The 15,658-nt window shown below is 38.1% G+C and overlaps 1 long non-coding RNA gene across 1 annotated transcript; it reads right to left on the bottom strand.

The window, feature by feature from the left end:
- Positions 1-871: 871 nt before the first annotated feature.
- LOC309698731 lies at positions 872-3,673 on the bottom strand. The gene is made up of 3 exons (XR_014274165.1): positions 3,396-3,673; positions 2,938-3,023; positions 872-2,372 (listed from the first exon to the last, which is right to left on the bottom strand). It is a non-coding gene; the product is annotated as an uncharacterized lncRNA (long non-coding RNA).
- Positions 3,674-15,658: the final 11,985 nt, after the last annotated feature.

The following is a 15,658-nucleotide window of genomic DNA, read 5'->3' as shown; positions in this document are numbered from 1 at the left end:
TTAAGGATGTCCTCGCTGTACCTGGGTCCATCAGGTCCTTCAGACGCATGAGCAGTTTGGTGAGTTTCACCACTTGCTCCAGGAGCTGCGCCTGGATGACGTTCGATTTCAGTGATATCGCCGTCTTTCCCTCGCCCAGTTTGAGGACCTGCTGTTCCGCGTTGGTCCAAGCATCGCCCGCCTAGACACCAACTACAGGCGCTCAATCCCACCTGCAGAGCGCCTGTCCGTCTGCCTGAGGTTAGTAAAAGTGTTTAATATGGTAGTCCTTTATTGATACCTGTGCTAATGTATGCTAAACTATCGTTTATACACTGCTAACACGGATGTGCTATGCTATCAATGAATGCCGTCTGTGTTTACTGAATGCAAACTGTGGTATGGAGACGACTGTTTATAATATTTCTAGTGATACTCGAAAGGTCTCATCAAGTCCCGATTTAATTCGATTTATGCTGTTATCAGTGTTTGCATTGATAGCACGGCTGTGGTGTCATATGTATGCTCTCGGTGTTTGCTGATATCAAACTGGTATTAGGACCACTGTGGGTTAATCTTTGTTGTGATTCTAACTCCTTTTTATTTAGACCTGGTTTAATTCTGGTATAGATTAATATTTGTATATAATCCCTGCAGCTGTCAGACTCTATAACAGGGGTCACCAGCCTTTCTTTAAACTGAGAGTTAGATAAAACTGAACAGTTTGATTCATCTTAGTTATATGGTTCTATCTAGCATATTCTATCTTGATATGCTGTCTTATCACAGGTTAATTTGTCAAAATATTAACAATGATTTAAGCAAGGAAAGGGCTACATGTCAACATACAACTCTTTATTTCTATTAATTCCTTACTTCATTCCTACCTGATTGACATGTTTAGGAATTATGAGTGATTGGCACACTGTAGTGGTAAAAGTTGTTACCAATCAAATTATGATATGTTAAAGTTAAAACAAAACACAACTGTTTTAGATATTATCCTTATAATTACAAAATGTTTTATGTAAGATTTTGTAATTTAAATCTGACATCACAAAGGTGTTTTGGAATTTGAATAATGTATTTTGTAACTGCAGTACACATACTACTAATATTGAACAATTCTGTCCAGGTTCCTTGCCACCGGGGACTCCTTCAGGACCAAGAGTTCAGTTACAGAGTCGGTGTGTCCATGGTGTGCCAGCAGTGGCGTGTCTAGAAAATTTTTGTTGGGGGGGCCAGGTAGGGGCACAGATTTGGAGAAGGGTGGCAGATGTAATTGGCAGATAATGTTTAAAAAAACATTCTACCAACCGTTAACCATAATTCAATAATCCTATAAACCTAATAACCGAATGCGCTTTTAACTCTTATTAGAATGAGATTTTAACCACTACGGTGCAAAGTTTTTAGATACTGTGTTGATAAAGTACAAGAGATACAATCAGTCAGTGTTTATTCAGCAGTCAAGGACATCAATATTTGCATAGTATTTTTACTGACATATAGTGTACATATGTTTTGGACAAAAACATTTTTGAATATTAAAATACGAACATTTGTAACAAACAATTGACAAATTAGCCAATGCCAATGCAAAACTTTATCTGCCTGTTAAAAAAAGAAGATAATCTTCTCACAAACTGGTGTTTGATTTTGAAACAGGAAAAAAGTGGGGAAACAAATGAAAAGACTAACATTTGAATAAAACCTGAAAGCAAGTAAATACTTTCTATGCTGCCTTATGGTAAACTTTGGTAATATTGATCAAGAACAACACTGGCTGATGATGAAATACAGTCAGCTGGCATGGTGACACTGCCAGTATTAACCTGCAGGGCTGGACTGGGACAGAAAATCAGGCATTTTGACTAGAGACCGGCCCACCAGGTATTAAAGCCATAAAGCCTTTGAATGAAAACAAATGCTGTTGTGACAGTGATGTACAGTCTTGTTGGTATATGTATGATTTCTATACATTTTACGTCAGATAAAAACTTTGGTTGTAAGATTCAGATAATTATTTAATAAAAGCTAAATATTTGAAATGAGAATAAGAAAGAAAAGTATTTCTTTGTGCCCCACCTTTCCCTGTTAATGTCCTACCTGGCCCCCCTGGCAAAACTTTCCTAGATCCACCCCTGCACAGTTACCAGCTGTCAGCTACATAAAAAAGGATCCTGGTGTTATTTTTCTCTCAGAAACAGTTCATAACTTCCCTTCAACTCATTCATGTCACCTAAAAGGTAAACCTGTTTCTCCATCACCTGTTCAGGTCTGATGATTCAGTAAGGACATCTCCTGGTTTCATCTTCATGTTTCCCTCTCATCCAAACCGACATCATGACCAGCAGGTTTACAGCTGTGGCTCCAGCAAACATCAGCTGATACTAGAAATTAATATTAAATAAATTCTAACAACAGCTGATCAAACGTGCTGCTGTTGTTTAGCGCGACATCCGCTGGTTTCCTCTTTCTGGCGCAAAGTGGGCGATAAATAAACAAGAGAGAAAAGCCGATCAGCTGATCATTGATCAGTTTCATGATTGAAGTAGCAACAGGAGAGGGAGGGGGAGAGAATGAGAGAAGAAGAGGCAGCTGTGCAGCGTAAACACAGAATAACTCCAGCTTTGTGTCTTTTTCATTATAGCGAAAGTCCGGGACAAACTGCGTCTCTTCTCAGCTCAATACGAAACGCGTAATATTTTCTCTGAATGAAGGACCATTCCATTTTTTAAGGAGCCGTTGGCAACTCTACTAACCTTATGAATAAAATAAAGTTCACTATCAGTAACATCATAGCACCCACCCAGCTGTATAAAAACTCTGTCAAGCTGGCTGGAACGCAGTACGAGTTATTGCAGCTGAGGGTAAAAAGTCAGCACAACGAAAATAAACTCCACCTAAACTTGGTTTATATCTGACCCAGATAGACTGCAGGTCATAACTTCTTACCTGAAGTTCAGTTCACCTGACACTCGGACTGGCGGCTGCCTCGGGGCTCTCCTCCTGCCTCCCCTTCCCTCATCCACCTGTTGCCTCTGTGGAAGCCCCGCCATAGCCACCACCAAACAACTGAGTTATTTCTACACATCGACCTGCATCTGGCCAATCCACCACCTCTCATTGTTCATGCCATTACAAAAAAAAATAAAAAATAAGTCACCGGGGATATGCCCGGTATGCCCGATGGCCAGTCCAGCTATGTTAACCTGCAACCAAATCTGCAGCTCCATACAGCAATGTTACAACTTAGATTATATCTTATAACTCATAACTCTTATGTTAGCTGCCCTCAGTAGCATACTGTCTGAAATATTCGACGGCTGCAATAATTCTTTAAGTGTTATTTTTTCCTTGGTATTCTAATTTCACCGAAGTTTACTAAACTCAACAAACTTAATATTACTTACCGGGACATTTATTCTGTCCTCATTTTCTTTCACCGAAAAATTGTTTCCTGCAGTGCCATCTTTCGCGCTTGGCTCTCCTACCTTTGCTAACGTGATGCGCATAGCGCAGAAGCGATGCTGCATTCACTTACACTCGGATATCTGAGCTTCACCGTGAAAACATAATCGGACATTTGATATTTGATTGAATTTTATTGTTTTGCCTTTGGGGTGGCACCTGGGGTGGCCAGTCTGGTTGGGGGGGTGGCCTGTGCCCCCCCAGGCCACCCCGCTGGACACGCCACTGTGTGCCAGATCACCCCCCAGGCAGCGACAGCCATCTGGGACTGTCTAGTGGACGACTTCATGGCTGCGCCTTCACCTGGAGACTGGCGGTCCATCACAGAGGGATTCCAGGAGCGCTGGAACTTTCCTCTCTGCTGTGCAGCTCTGGATGGGAAGCACGTCCAGACAAAGGCACCCCATATATCATATAGGAGACACACACATTGATATACACTAAATATTTATTCCATTTCTTTTTTTGTGGTGCCCAAATTTATGCACCTACTTGATTTTGTTTAAATAATTATTGCACACTTTTTGTAAATCCAGTAAACTTCTTTTCACTTCTCAAGTATCACTGTGTGAGTCTCCTATATGATATATTTAACTGACATTTTTTATTGTAACAACCAACGATTTATACAGGAAAATGATGGCTATACACAGGGTTGTAGCTGGGCTAGCTTAGTGTTTTACACATGAACTGAACCAGCTGATTGTAGTGGAAGTGGAACTGATAAGCAGAATGGATGGTAGTTAACAGTTCCAAGGAACTGATCTACTGGGAACAGGTTCTCTACAAGAACCAATCCTAAATCCCATCACTACAAAAGACAAATGATTTTGTTAAAATTTAATTAAGGTTTGTGCTGCATTTTGATGGAAACACTGCTATACAAAAGGAGTACATAAACCTCTGCAGATTGAACATCGTTCCATCATCATTGAACATCTATCTGGAAGATAAATCCTTGCGGGTAGCTAACAAAAGATACCAATTTTATCTCTGAAGCAAATGTCAGAATGGTGACACAATTACTAGTATAAGAACTGAAAACTGTGTGAATTATCATAACTACTTGTTACATTTACCAAAAGGGTTAATAAATGCCATTTTCTGTCATAAATGACACATTAATGGGAAATTATGGCATCAAATCACTTAGACGTAAATAACAGAAGTTATACGTCACCCTAAATGAACTTAAGGCAAACATTCAGCTGAGCACGCACACATCGACCTGCTACAGTTTTGGCAATGTGCTCAGACTCACTCTGCCTGTTGCCCAAGACTAGTTGTGAACTTAGCACTGCGAGCACAGGGTCCACTTCGCTATTCTTAGCACTCTTGGAATGCTGTATCTCTGCTCTGTTTTTCTCTCTCAGTTCAGTCATGTTAGGAAACTTTTGGCCTGGCTGCTCTTCAACAACAACCAGCCCTTGAGGCCTGTGACGATAAGATGAATAACAAGCTGTTCACTATCATGAAAAAGACAAGAACTAATAAATTCTGTTCAGCTTGAAATATTTGTTCCCAAAAGAAGCTGTTCCTTTAAGAATGAACAAATTCCTTTGAGTTTAGCACAATGCCATCTCTAGAATAAGGAAATACTATATATAATCTTTAAAACGTATTAATCCCATAACTTTTACATTTGATGTTTCCCATCAAATGTAAAAGTTTGTCTGTGATTTACGTGTGTAAACAACTATAAATATGAAGTCAATAACAGCATGCTCTGCAGTTCACAAGGCAATAAGGTGAAATATACAAATGGGTAATTGTGTATTTTAATATTCAGTCTTTTAGAAAAGGTTTGTGTGGAGGAGAGTTACATTCTTTACATGGACTCCCAACTGCGTTCAGAACATTAACAAGTTCCTTAGCTGTGGTTTTGGGTTCAGCACTTAACCTTGCAGTGCATCATCATTTAAGACAGTTCCTACTACTTAGTCTTTCCGAGTATCTAAATGTTATTACAGTGCTGTTTCTCGTAAAACATTAACGACAGAAGAAATAGAAAAAAATGTCTTTCAGATTAGCAAAAGAAGAGTGCATACAAACTTTATGAAAGGGATTTTAATGGTTGAATAAAGCCTCATATCACCATGCGCAATGCAAAGCATTGGTTGCAGTGGTGTCTGTGTTTGCATTGGGCTAAGTGGCTGTTTCTGAGGAGTTGCCCTCAGCCACTTACTTTCAGCAAAAGGAACTCGGACAGTGGTCAGTGGTTAAGGAAAGGATGTTTTTTGTCCAAGATTTTAGAATACATGTCCCCGTCCATTGGCCCCTCAATAAGGTGAAGTCGTCCTGTACCCTCAGCATTTTTCGTCTTCCAAACATGGCAGGTTGAATTGATATCAAAGAACTTGATTTTGGTTTTATTTGACCACAATTTCTCCTAAGCCTTCTCTAAATTATTTGAGATGTTTGTTGGCAAACTTAAGACCTGTACCTGTGCCTTCTTGAACAGGGGACTCCTACAAGATTTCAGTCCATTATGGTATGGTGTGTTACCAGTGGTGTTTTTGGTGACTGTGTTCCCAACAGCTTTGAGAACATTAACAAGTTCCTCAGATGTAGTTTGGGATTAACCACCATGAGCATTCTTACCCCATGAGGCAGGATCTTGAATGGAATTTCAGAGCAATGGTAACTGATGGTAAATTAATATATCTTCCATTTCCTACAGTTGTCACCACCAGCTGAGCCTCATCATTTCCATGGTGTCTCCATTTTTCAGTAGCATGGTGGGGCCTGGAGAGGGAGGAAGGAGAGAGGATGGAGTGCACAGACAGCAGGGGAACGCTGAAAAGCAACCCAGTAATGTTTTTTTCCAAAGCACTTTCTAAAAACCCTGTATTTACAGCGTCCTAATATGAAGGTAAAATGGGTAAATTGGTAAACCAATAAATAAAGTGCCATTTGTTGTCTATCAATGTTAATGGCTATGATAGTTGCAGTTACATACTCAGAAATTCTGATTATAAGCCAAGTCAGTTACAGATCCAGTCGGATGGTCAGGCTTCCCTTTTAGTCTTACTTTTGATGCGTCTCTTGTTCCATGGTATTAAAAACCTAAAACAAATCCAAAACCTAAAATTGTGTTAAAATCATATATGTTGTGTGTTCATCATAAAAGTCAACCCAATTTGTTGGTTGAGTAGGCGTTTAGATATTCAGATATTAAAAAAAATGTTTTGGATTGGTGCAGTGAATTATGTTCAAAAGTGTCACATATAGTACTCAAACATTTCATTTGACATTCATTCCTGTTAGGCATAATGAGTGTCCTCTAGCAGATTCAACATGTTCTCAGATCATACAGAATGTCCTAGTAGTCAGCTGCTTGTGTCAGATTGTTTTCCTTGTTCGTTCTCTTCCTTCTCCTCTGAAAACACTGGCTGCCTGGAGTTCTTGGTATCCAGCAGAGTGATCACATGTCTTCCAGGCTTTAGTAAATCACACAGCACAGCGCAGGATGGGCTGAACAAAGGAAAATAGGCTGATAGCGAGAGAGGAGAGAGGTGGTGGGGGTGGTTGTGGGAGGGGGCAGGGTGGCATAGAGCACGTGTTTGAAGTAGCCCTGCACATACCCATCCAGATGAGAGAGAGAACACGTGGATGGGGGAGGGGGATGGGGGAAGTAGAGTGACGACTTGAATGTGGGAAGAGAGGGAGGCTGTCCGAGATAAAAAGAGGCACCTCTGTAACAGCAACAGTGCTGGATCCATGTGACAGCACCACAGTTGTTTGTAAATAATTTCACTGTCACGGTGAATGATAAGATATGCCATATGTTATGATTGGAGAGCCTGGGGCTGGACTTTATAATGCGGTGTTCAACACAGTAACTTTGGACTTTAGACATATTACTTGTATACAGTAACTATCTCTTGTAATAAAAAGGTGTTTTATCATTCCAATTTTTGGGAACGGTTGATGTGAAATGCATAAGCAGCTAAGACTTTATTGATGTTGTAATTAACATAAATGCAAAAAACACCCAAATGCCCAGTTCTATTAAAAAAATAAATAAAAAAAATGTTCAAGTGCTTTATCAGTAGTCTATACTTTTCCACACACATACTGGAATTATTTATTAATATGTATTTCACTTATTTAACCAGGCAAAGCAAAGAGAACAACTCCTCTTTTACAGTGCTAAAGTTATAGCCAACAAGTTTGTTGGCTTCATAACCATCGTATTCATCTGAGTTACAAGTTGTAGGCTGTTGGTATAAGTCTGTTGTGGAGCAGGTTGGTCCAAAGATTACACAAAGAGTGCAATCCTTTGGGGAATTCTGACATCCATACCAACTAATGTTACAAATAGCATCTGTGTTAACAGATAATCAACAAGGTGCAGTTGAAAATTACATTAGAGAAATATTTTAGATCAATTTTCCTTCTAAACTAATAGCCATGTGATCGTAGTTTAATAATTTATCACACCTAAGAAAGGAGATCGTTTATATGAATGGGTGCAGACATTTTGGAATCAAATGATATTAGATGCAGGAACTCTGCCAAAGCTCAGAGATGAGCAAATTAACAGCACTGTTCAGCAAGGTGAAAGATAAATCAACATCACTGCAACTTTGTTGAAAATTCAGTGTTTCTGTGCTGCAGAGGCTACAGTGGGTTTGGCACTGAGCCACGCTGACACATTACATGCTGCTAGAGCACACCTGCTGGGTTTTGGTCCTTCATCCCTTCATATACTACTCCGAGTCCCGTCTTTACTCCTTCTTTGCGCCCCTCCCTCTCCCCTTCCCCCTCTGCCCCCCTCCCCCATGCTATATAAACCCAACCCAGTTTCCTGGCAGTGTGGTGAGAGAGCCGTTGGGCTGTGTCTTTGTTTGTGTTCCCTTGGCTTCCTCTTTTTTTTTTTTTTTCACTGAGTGCTTCAGCCGAGCAGAAATAGTTTGAGTGGTGCCTGCCCTCCCCCACCCTAGTGATCATGCTTCAGCATGGTGCTACGTGCCAAGCGACCTGAGACGCTCCCTGACTCACAGTTCAATCCACTGACTTTTATTGCTGTGACTGTTTATCACAAACACAACAGCTAAGGCACGTAGCATGGCAGTCTATGCGTTCAAATCATAATGAGGTGGTAAGTTGTTTGGTTTTGAAGACAAATAACTCATTAACCTTAGATATTCAGAGCAGATTAATATCATTGCTAATTATTATTGTTGGTAATGAAGATCAGAGACCATGGGTTATACAGTTGTACATTATAATCAATATTTATAATATTGAGAAACACTTCCAAGTTTGAGATCACACGTTGTTTACATAAGATCATAGTGGCAAATACAAGCCTTGCTATTGTGTCCCCCTACTTGGATTATCAAAGCTTTTAAATTCTTTTTACTAGATCAGATAGTTATTCAAATCTAAATGTGAATAAATGCATCTTCTCCTACTTAAGTTAATGGAAAAAGGATTAGGTTTCAAGGAGGTAATCCCAGCATACCTTGGGTGACAGGTAGGAAAGTACCTTGCCTATTCACCTATACCTCTCGCTATACCTGTGGGAAATTTGCAGTATTCAGTTGACTTGACTTTGCTGCAACTGGCACAGAAAAATGGTACAAAAGAAATACACAAATGCATCTAAAAGACAGTTGTTCAATTTGACAAATATATTGTTGCTTTAAATAAAAAGAAACAATTACAATAAACTATATTACTATAGTATTATAGTACTATAATACTACTATTGAATTAAAATTTAATCATTATCTTTTACATTATTTCACTTTGTCTTTTTTGAAAATTATAAACATCCATCCATCCATTCGCTTCCGCTTATCCTTTTCAGGGTTGCGGGGGGCGCTGGAGCCTATCCCAGCTGTCATAGGGCGAGAGGCGGGGTACACCCTGGACAGGTCGCCAGTCTGTCGCAGGGCCAACACACAGGGACAGACAACCATTCACACTCACATTCACTCGCACATTCACACCTAGTGGCAATTTGGATTATCCAATTAACCTATCCCCACAAGTTCCCTTGTGGGGAAAATTATAAACAAAAGTGAAAAAAAATCTGAATCAAAAACAGAAGATTGGAGCTGATCAGCAGATGCAACACATGAATGAGTGGCCTTTGTCCAGAATTTGTTTATTACACATCATGAGGTTTGATAATGTCACGAATTCAGCACAAACTAATGTGAAATGTATCAAGTGTGCATTTGACAAAATTGGTTAAATCAAGCTGTTTTATTAGGAGCAGCAGATTCCAACAAATCACAAGTGGAATGAAAAGATTATTTGTGTTGGGTAACGTGGGATGTATTATTGTGTCTCAGAGTGTGGTAGTTAAAAATTTTGATATAGCAAAATATCAGCATAGCAAAGTATTAAGTTTTGCTGTTGTGACATGTGGCAGTCTGCCCTTGTGTCTTTCTATCATAATAAGAAAACATCCAGCAATTCTCTTTAAAAGCAGTTAATCTACATTAAAAAAATACAGGGACAACAATTTCAGCTGCACTATCGCCTTCAAGACGCAATTATATGAAAGCTTTTCTCCGCTTGTCTCCCCTACTGTAAGTGACAATTTCAATATTGTATCTCAAAATTTCAAGTTACTTTTAGAAGTAACTCAAAATTTCGTAAAACTTTCAATATCAAATTTCAATATCTTTTAATTCAAAATTTTGAGATCATAGCATGATATATGTGATAGTATCTTGAAACCAGTGTCAGAATCAAGCTTCCAGACAATAATCTTTAAGCTATTCAATTTGTTCTTGTAGATCTATATACTGAACTACAATAGTATACTTAAAAGTCATTATTATGACCACATTCTCAAATTCTCTTGATCTGTAGTTATTTTACCTGCTGTTCCATTATCGACCCATTTATCGGTTTTGGTTTGGAGCTGAAATGCTTCCATATTAACTCTTTTGGAGACTCATATGTTGCCTCTCATATTCTCCTCATGTGAAGTGTAAAAATAACTGTCAAAGAAAATGAAAAAAAATTGAGACTTACCTTCTTCCATTTTTATCTGGGTAAAAATATTTTCACATTTACTTTGGGAGAATTTTCATCATGTCTTGATGAAATTTGCTTAATGTTTTACCTTTGTATTGACTCCTAATTTTCTTAGTCGGGCAAAGGAAAGATGTGCTTAATCCCTGATGTTCATGGTGTGATTGACATCAAATGGAGCCTCTGGGGAGGCAGCCTCTCTTACATTTTCTTGCAGTCACTGGCTAAGAGCCAGCCTCTGGAAAGCTGTTTGTCATTCAAAACTGATTTTTAAGAACTGTAGAACCGATCAAAATGCAGGACATAGTCTCAAAATCTAGGACACAGAAAAACACTGAAAAAATGCAGTGAAGTCTCAGTTAAAGTGGGACATGTGGTCACCCTAGGTATATTCTTTAATACTAAACACAATAATGAGGTAAGAAAAGAGCAGTGTGATGCTTACAAGCTGTGAAGAAAAAGAGATACTGATGTCATTTCTAATCAAATGATTTAAGTCCTATTTAATTTCACCAGGCCAACATAACATAAATAGGCAGCTTGTTAAATATTCATTGTGGAGCACAATCAACCCTGAGGAGTAATAACACAGCATATACATAATGAACTCTGGGAATATACATCATTTGAGGTCAGGAAAGCGATTCCGCTCCCTGAAGACCAACACAGAGAGACTGAGGAGGAGCTTCTTCCCTCAGGCGATACGGTCTCTCAATCACACCACCACACAGTACTGACCCACACATATGGTTCTTACACACACACACTGGACTTTCTGGACATTGTTTTCACTTCATCACTTAATCACTTTAAGCATATTTGCACTGCACAAGACACTTACAAATGTGGATTGCACAACACTGGACATTATATTTCTTTATTTCCAGTTAATACTTGTACAGCTGCTGTTATTGTGTATATATTTATTTATATTTATTCATACATTCTTATATAGTTCTATATTGTGTATTTTGTTGTACAGTTATTTTATTTTCAACTTTAATTTATATACTTTATCTTATTCTTCCCAGTTAAATTTACCCTTCATTCTAATTTGTGTTGTACAGTTATTTCATTTTTAACCTTAATTTATATTTTATTCCTTCCTAGTTAAATTTACCCTTTTTAATTTTTCATATTTATTTCCCATCTTATTCATAGCCTTTTCCTTTTTTGTTTTCTTTAGGTCACGAGCAGTTGTCCAAGCATTTCACTACATATCGTACTGTGTATGACTGTGTACGTGACAAATAAAATTTGAATTTGAATTTGAATTTACAGAGTGGACTATCCATAGTTTAAGGAAATATCACTACAATGTATAGTATGTATAGTATATATAGTATATAGCCATGCACCCCAGAGGGAATCCTTATGATGATATCTATTAAATGCATTGCTGTAAAATCTTTATACAGACATTGATAGTCCCAGGGAACTTAAGCACCTTAATCACAATCAGATTTCTGTAATTATAAGCACACTTCTGTCATATTTCTGTATAGCTTTTAATTACCACATTTCAGTACACTAACTAATGTAGTAAACAGTCATGGGTACAACTAGGTAAACTGTACTCTGACAATAAAAGTAATAAGAAAACTCAAAGTTGTTAAAATTTGTTTTTTCCCCCTTAAAATCAACATTATCAACAATTTGCTGATTTTCAGAAACCATTTTCGCATATGATTTAGCACAGTCATTACCACTGGCTAACGCCTTTAAGTTATCCCGGTGCTTAACCACTTGCTATTAGTACAGTTGTTTTTTGTAATTTTTAAGCTGTTTTTGTTATGAGAGTGTACAACAATAAAATTGGAAGTAAAAATAAGTCAATTTAATGGACCTGTAGAATTTTTTTACTCAGAATTTCACATTTGACCCCTTGCATTTTACACTTTATAGTCAATTTATTGACTGTTGATTTAAAAAATATTGCCAAATATTACATCCTGCAGTTTCATTACAATAATGGCCATTATAATAAATGACTGTTGTATAGTGCTGATATACAGTCCTCCTGAATCTTTTCATTTTCATGGTATGACTTGAACAAATCAACAGCCATGAGAAAGCATTTCTTTGTCTCCATGTTTGTTGGACTCATTTTAAATTTAGTGTGTGAATAAATCCTCCTGAAGGGTATATTTTCAGGATGCCATTGCTGCTCTTGTTTTTATCAGGTTGGGGAACAGAAATTATATATGCATTTCCTTTGGGGGCTCAGCCTCACACAGTCAAAACAGAAGTCAGCAATGATCTGGGAGGTTTTCACAAGCTGCCTGCATGTACCTTGGTTGCTGGTTGGTTGCTTGGTTGTTCAGTGACAGCTGGGGGTACATGTGTGGCATCACTGGGAAATCTAAGTCTATTTATTTTAGAAGACTGATCAGCTAAAATCATTTTAGCTAAATAAAAAGATTTATTGTCAGCTGGCTATAGACTCGTGTCCAAAAGTAATGTTGTAAATCCTATAAATGAGAGCAAAGGCAATAATGAACAGTATGTTGCCAGTCAACATTCACTGCTGCACACATTCACCAGAATGAAAGACAATATTTGGGAAATCTGCTGGGTTATGGTGTCAGATTCTCTGCTGTACAGAGACCTCTGAAGAAAACTGTTTTTTTTGTCATTCTCATTACAGTGACTGATGAGTGATGAGGAAATATCCCAAAGTAAATACATGTCCATTTGGCTGAAAGATCCCTGCTGTTGTTCTTTTAAACAACTCAACCGCCCCTCCCTTCCCTTGTTTCCCAGTGCATTGTGGGATGACAAATAAACAAGTCCAGGCGGAGGAGGAGTCCAATATTCTGCCTCCACACCAGGGATCGGTGGCAGTGTTTCTCAAAGCCAGCTGATGCACAAGTGCTGAGTCACTTGAACTGTGAATGAATCCACACTCCAAAGAACTGCATGTTGTTCAAACATTCACTAGGACAGCATGGCAATGTTTTTGTTCCCTTTGATGAACCCTTGTACCTTGTGTTAAAGGACATAAGGGACATGAATGAGCTTAACTGTACAAATCCATGTATTTATCAATATGAGGAGGAAAATCTTCACAGATATGATATAGTTGAATCAAGGAAGACATGTAGTCTTCCTGGATTGTAGGCTTAATTCCTTATGATTATCAAGACTAGTAGTGTGTTAACCCTCTCAGGCTCAAATTAAACTTTTTGTTGCTAATGCACAACCAAGTCCTGCAGTCGTACTTCTGAGTTAAAAAAAAAACTCATAAAGTATGTATGTGGGGTAATCAGGCTGTTAGTTTTTAACTGTTGCAAATCGGCAACGCCTGCCTCGAGAGGGTTAAAATACATTTAGAAAGATATAAGCAAATCTATTCTGGTGCATTTGTACTGTTGATGTGTTTTCTTGCCAAATATTATACTAAAATTATTTTTAACACCAAGATATGCCGGAAATTGTTCTGGAATGCATATCTGGTTCCATTGAGGGTTTGCTATGCAAATATCGATAAATAATGCACCGTGGTTTTACTTTTCTGCTCATAACTCCTGACTCTGAACAGTGATTTAATCAGTTTCTGATTGTTCAGCTAGCTGTGAAGAGAATAGCTGTACAGATGCCAGTAAAGAAAATACCAACAGAGCTGAAATGGCTTACAAGATTTTAAAAACACACCCCCAAACCAAAGAAATAGAAATAAACTAAAATGTCTTTAGGTAATAAGAAAATATAAATTACAATACCAGTTTAAGCATGGCAGCGTAATAAGAGTAAAAAGGTCACCTGCACTTGTTTGTGTCATATTGACCTTCAGTATTTGTTTGTACATTTCTGATCATGCATATCCTTGGGGGGCAAAAAATCAAAAGTTGTGCAACAACTTGATATTTTTTTCTTATTCTTAAACAGGTATGTTGTATGTTGTACATTCAGACCAAAAAAAAGTCATGAGTATTGTCTTTGCAGGGTTTTGGTTTGACTTGTCACAATAGCTGGTTGTGCTTTTAGTTTCCCCTGCCTCGTGTCTCCCCTTCTTTATCAAACTGCTGTTGGCACACTGTCACCATTGCAATGACTGGACATAAGCAATCAAGCTGGGTTTTTGAAGGCCTGGAGATTGATTGGTGATACTGATGGCACAAAACTTGCTGGTATGTATTGGTCATCCCTCAGGTAATATGTTTGTCAGTGTCTATGTTTTTGTTGGCCATTGGTTGATAGATGGAGTGAAAATAATGGATTGACCCACTGTGAACCATCCAAAGGAAGGAAGGAAAATTCCACAGAACACTTCTATTTTTTTTTTAAAGTTTCAACATACTTCATCATAATAAAATATTTTTAAAAAAATCTATCAAAATGAATCATATCACTCCGGACATCTCAAAAAAACCCCTGTATAACTGTCATCCAGCATATGTTTTGAGTCATGTCATGAGTAATTGCTGACACCGACGCAGACAAATATTGAAGTTGGGGAACTTCAGGCAGTTGGGTGTTAAAAAAAAAGACTAAATTATATGTCATGCATATGATGCCCTCTGCCATGACAGCAGAACACAAAAATGTCACATTCACAGATGCTGACAGGAATAAAGCAGTATAAGAATCAGAATCAGAATCAGAATCAGAATGGGGTTTATTGCCAAATGTTGAGCAGGTTTACAACATTAGGAAATTGCTGGGTAGGGTAGGGTAAGCAGGGTAGAGTTGTATTTTCTCTTTCCATGTCTGAGGGCTAAACCTTAAAAGCTAGCTCCATTTTTTATATACATTCTAAGTCTGAAAGGTGAAGCCCAAGGAGACGTGCCTTACACTTGCAAAGTCCAATGACCCCAATCCTAATTTAGTACCTTAGAGAGCATTTTTCAATGAGTTTATGGTCTCAGTTACTAAACCAAGATAGGTAGCATTTGCATCTGAATATATTTATATCTGGTATCAAAAGAACAACATTTCACCATCCAATGTGAGGCTTTAAAGTGGTAGTCTAACAACTAGTGACTGACAGCAGGTATGTACATCTTTATTATACAGCCTGTGATCTCAACCTAGATCCATAATATTAAATAATGGGTATACCATAACTGGTGCAAGAATCCATGGCAGTCTGCGCCCTACACACACTTCTGTACCGTATAAGACAAACAGCATTTGTATAGAATTTATAACCAGTAAAAGGCATAAACTGCTCCATATGAATTTGTAACAATATTCTAATTCTATA

This window comes from Aulonocara stuartgranti (assembly GCF_965226115.1).
Source record: "Aulonocara stuartgranti genome assembly, chromosome: 22".
NCBI lineage: Eukaryota > Metazoa > Chordata > Actinopteri > Cichliformes > Cichlidae > Aulonocara > Aulonocara stuartgranti.
Note: the sequence above shows the minus strand (reverse complement) of the source record. Positions and strands in the feature narration are given on the sequence as shown.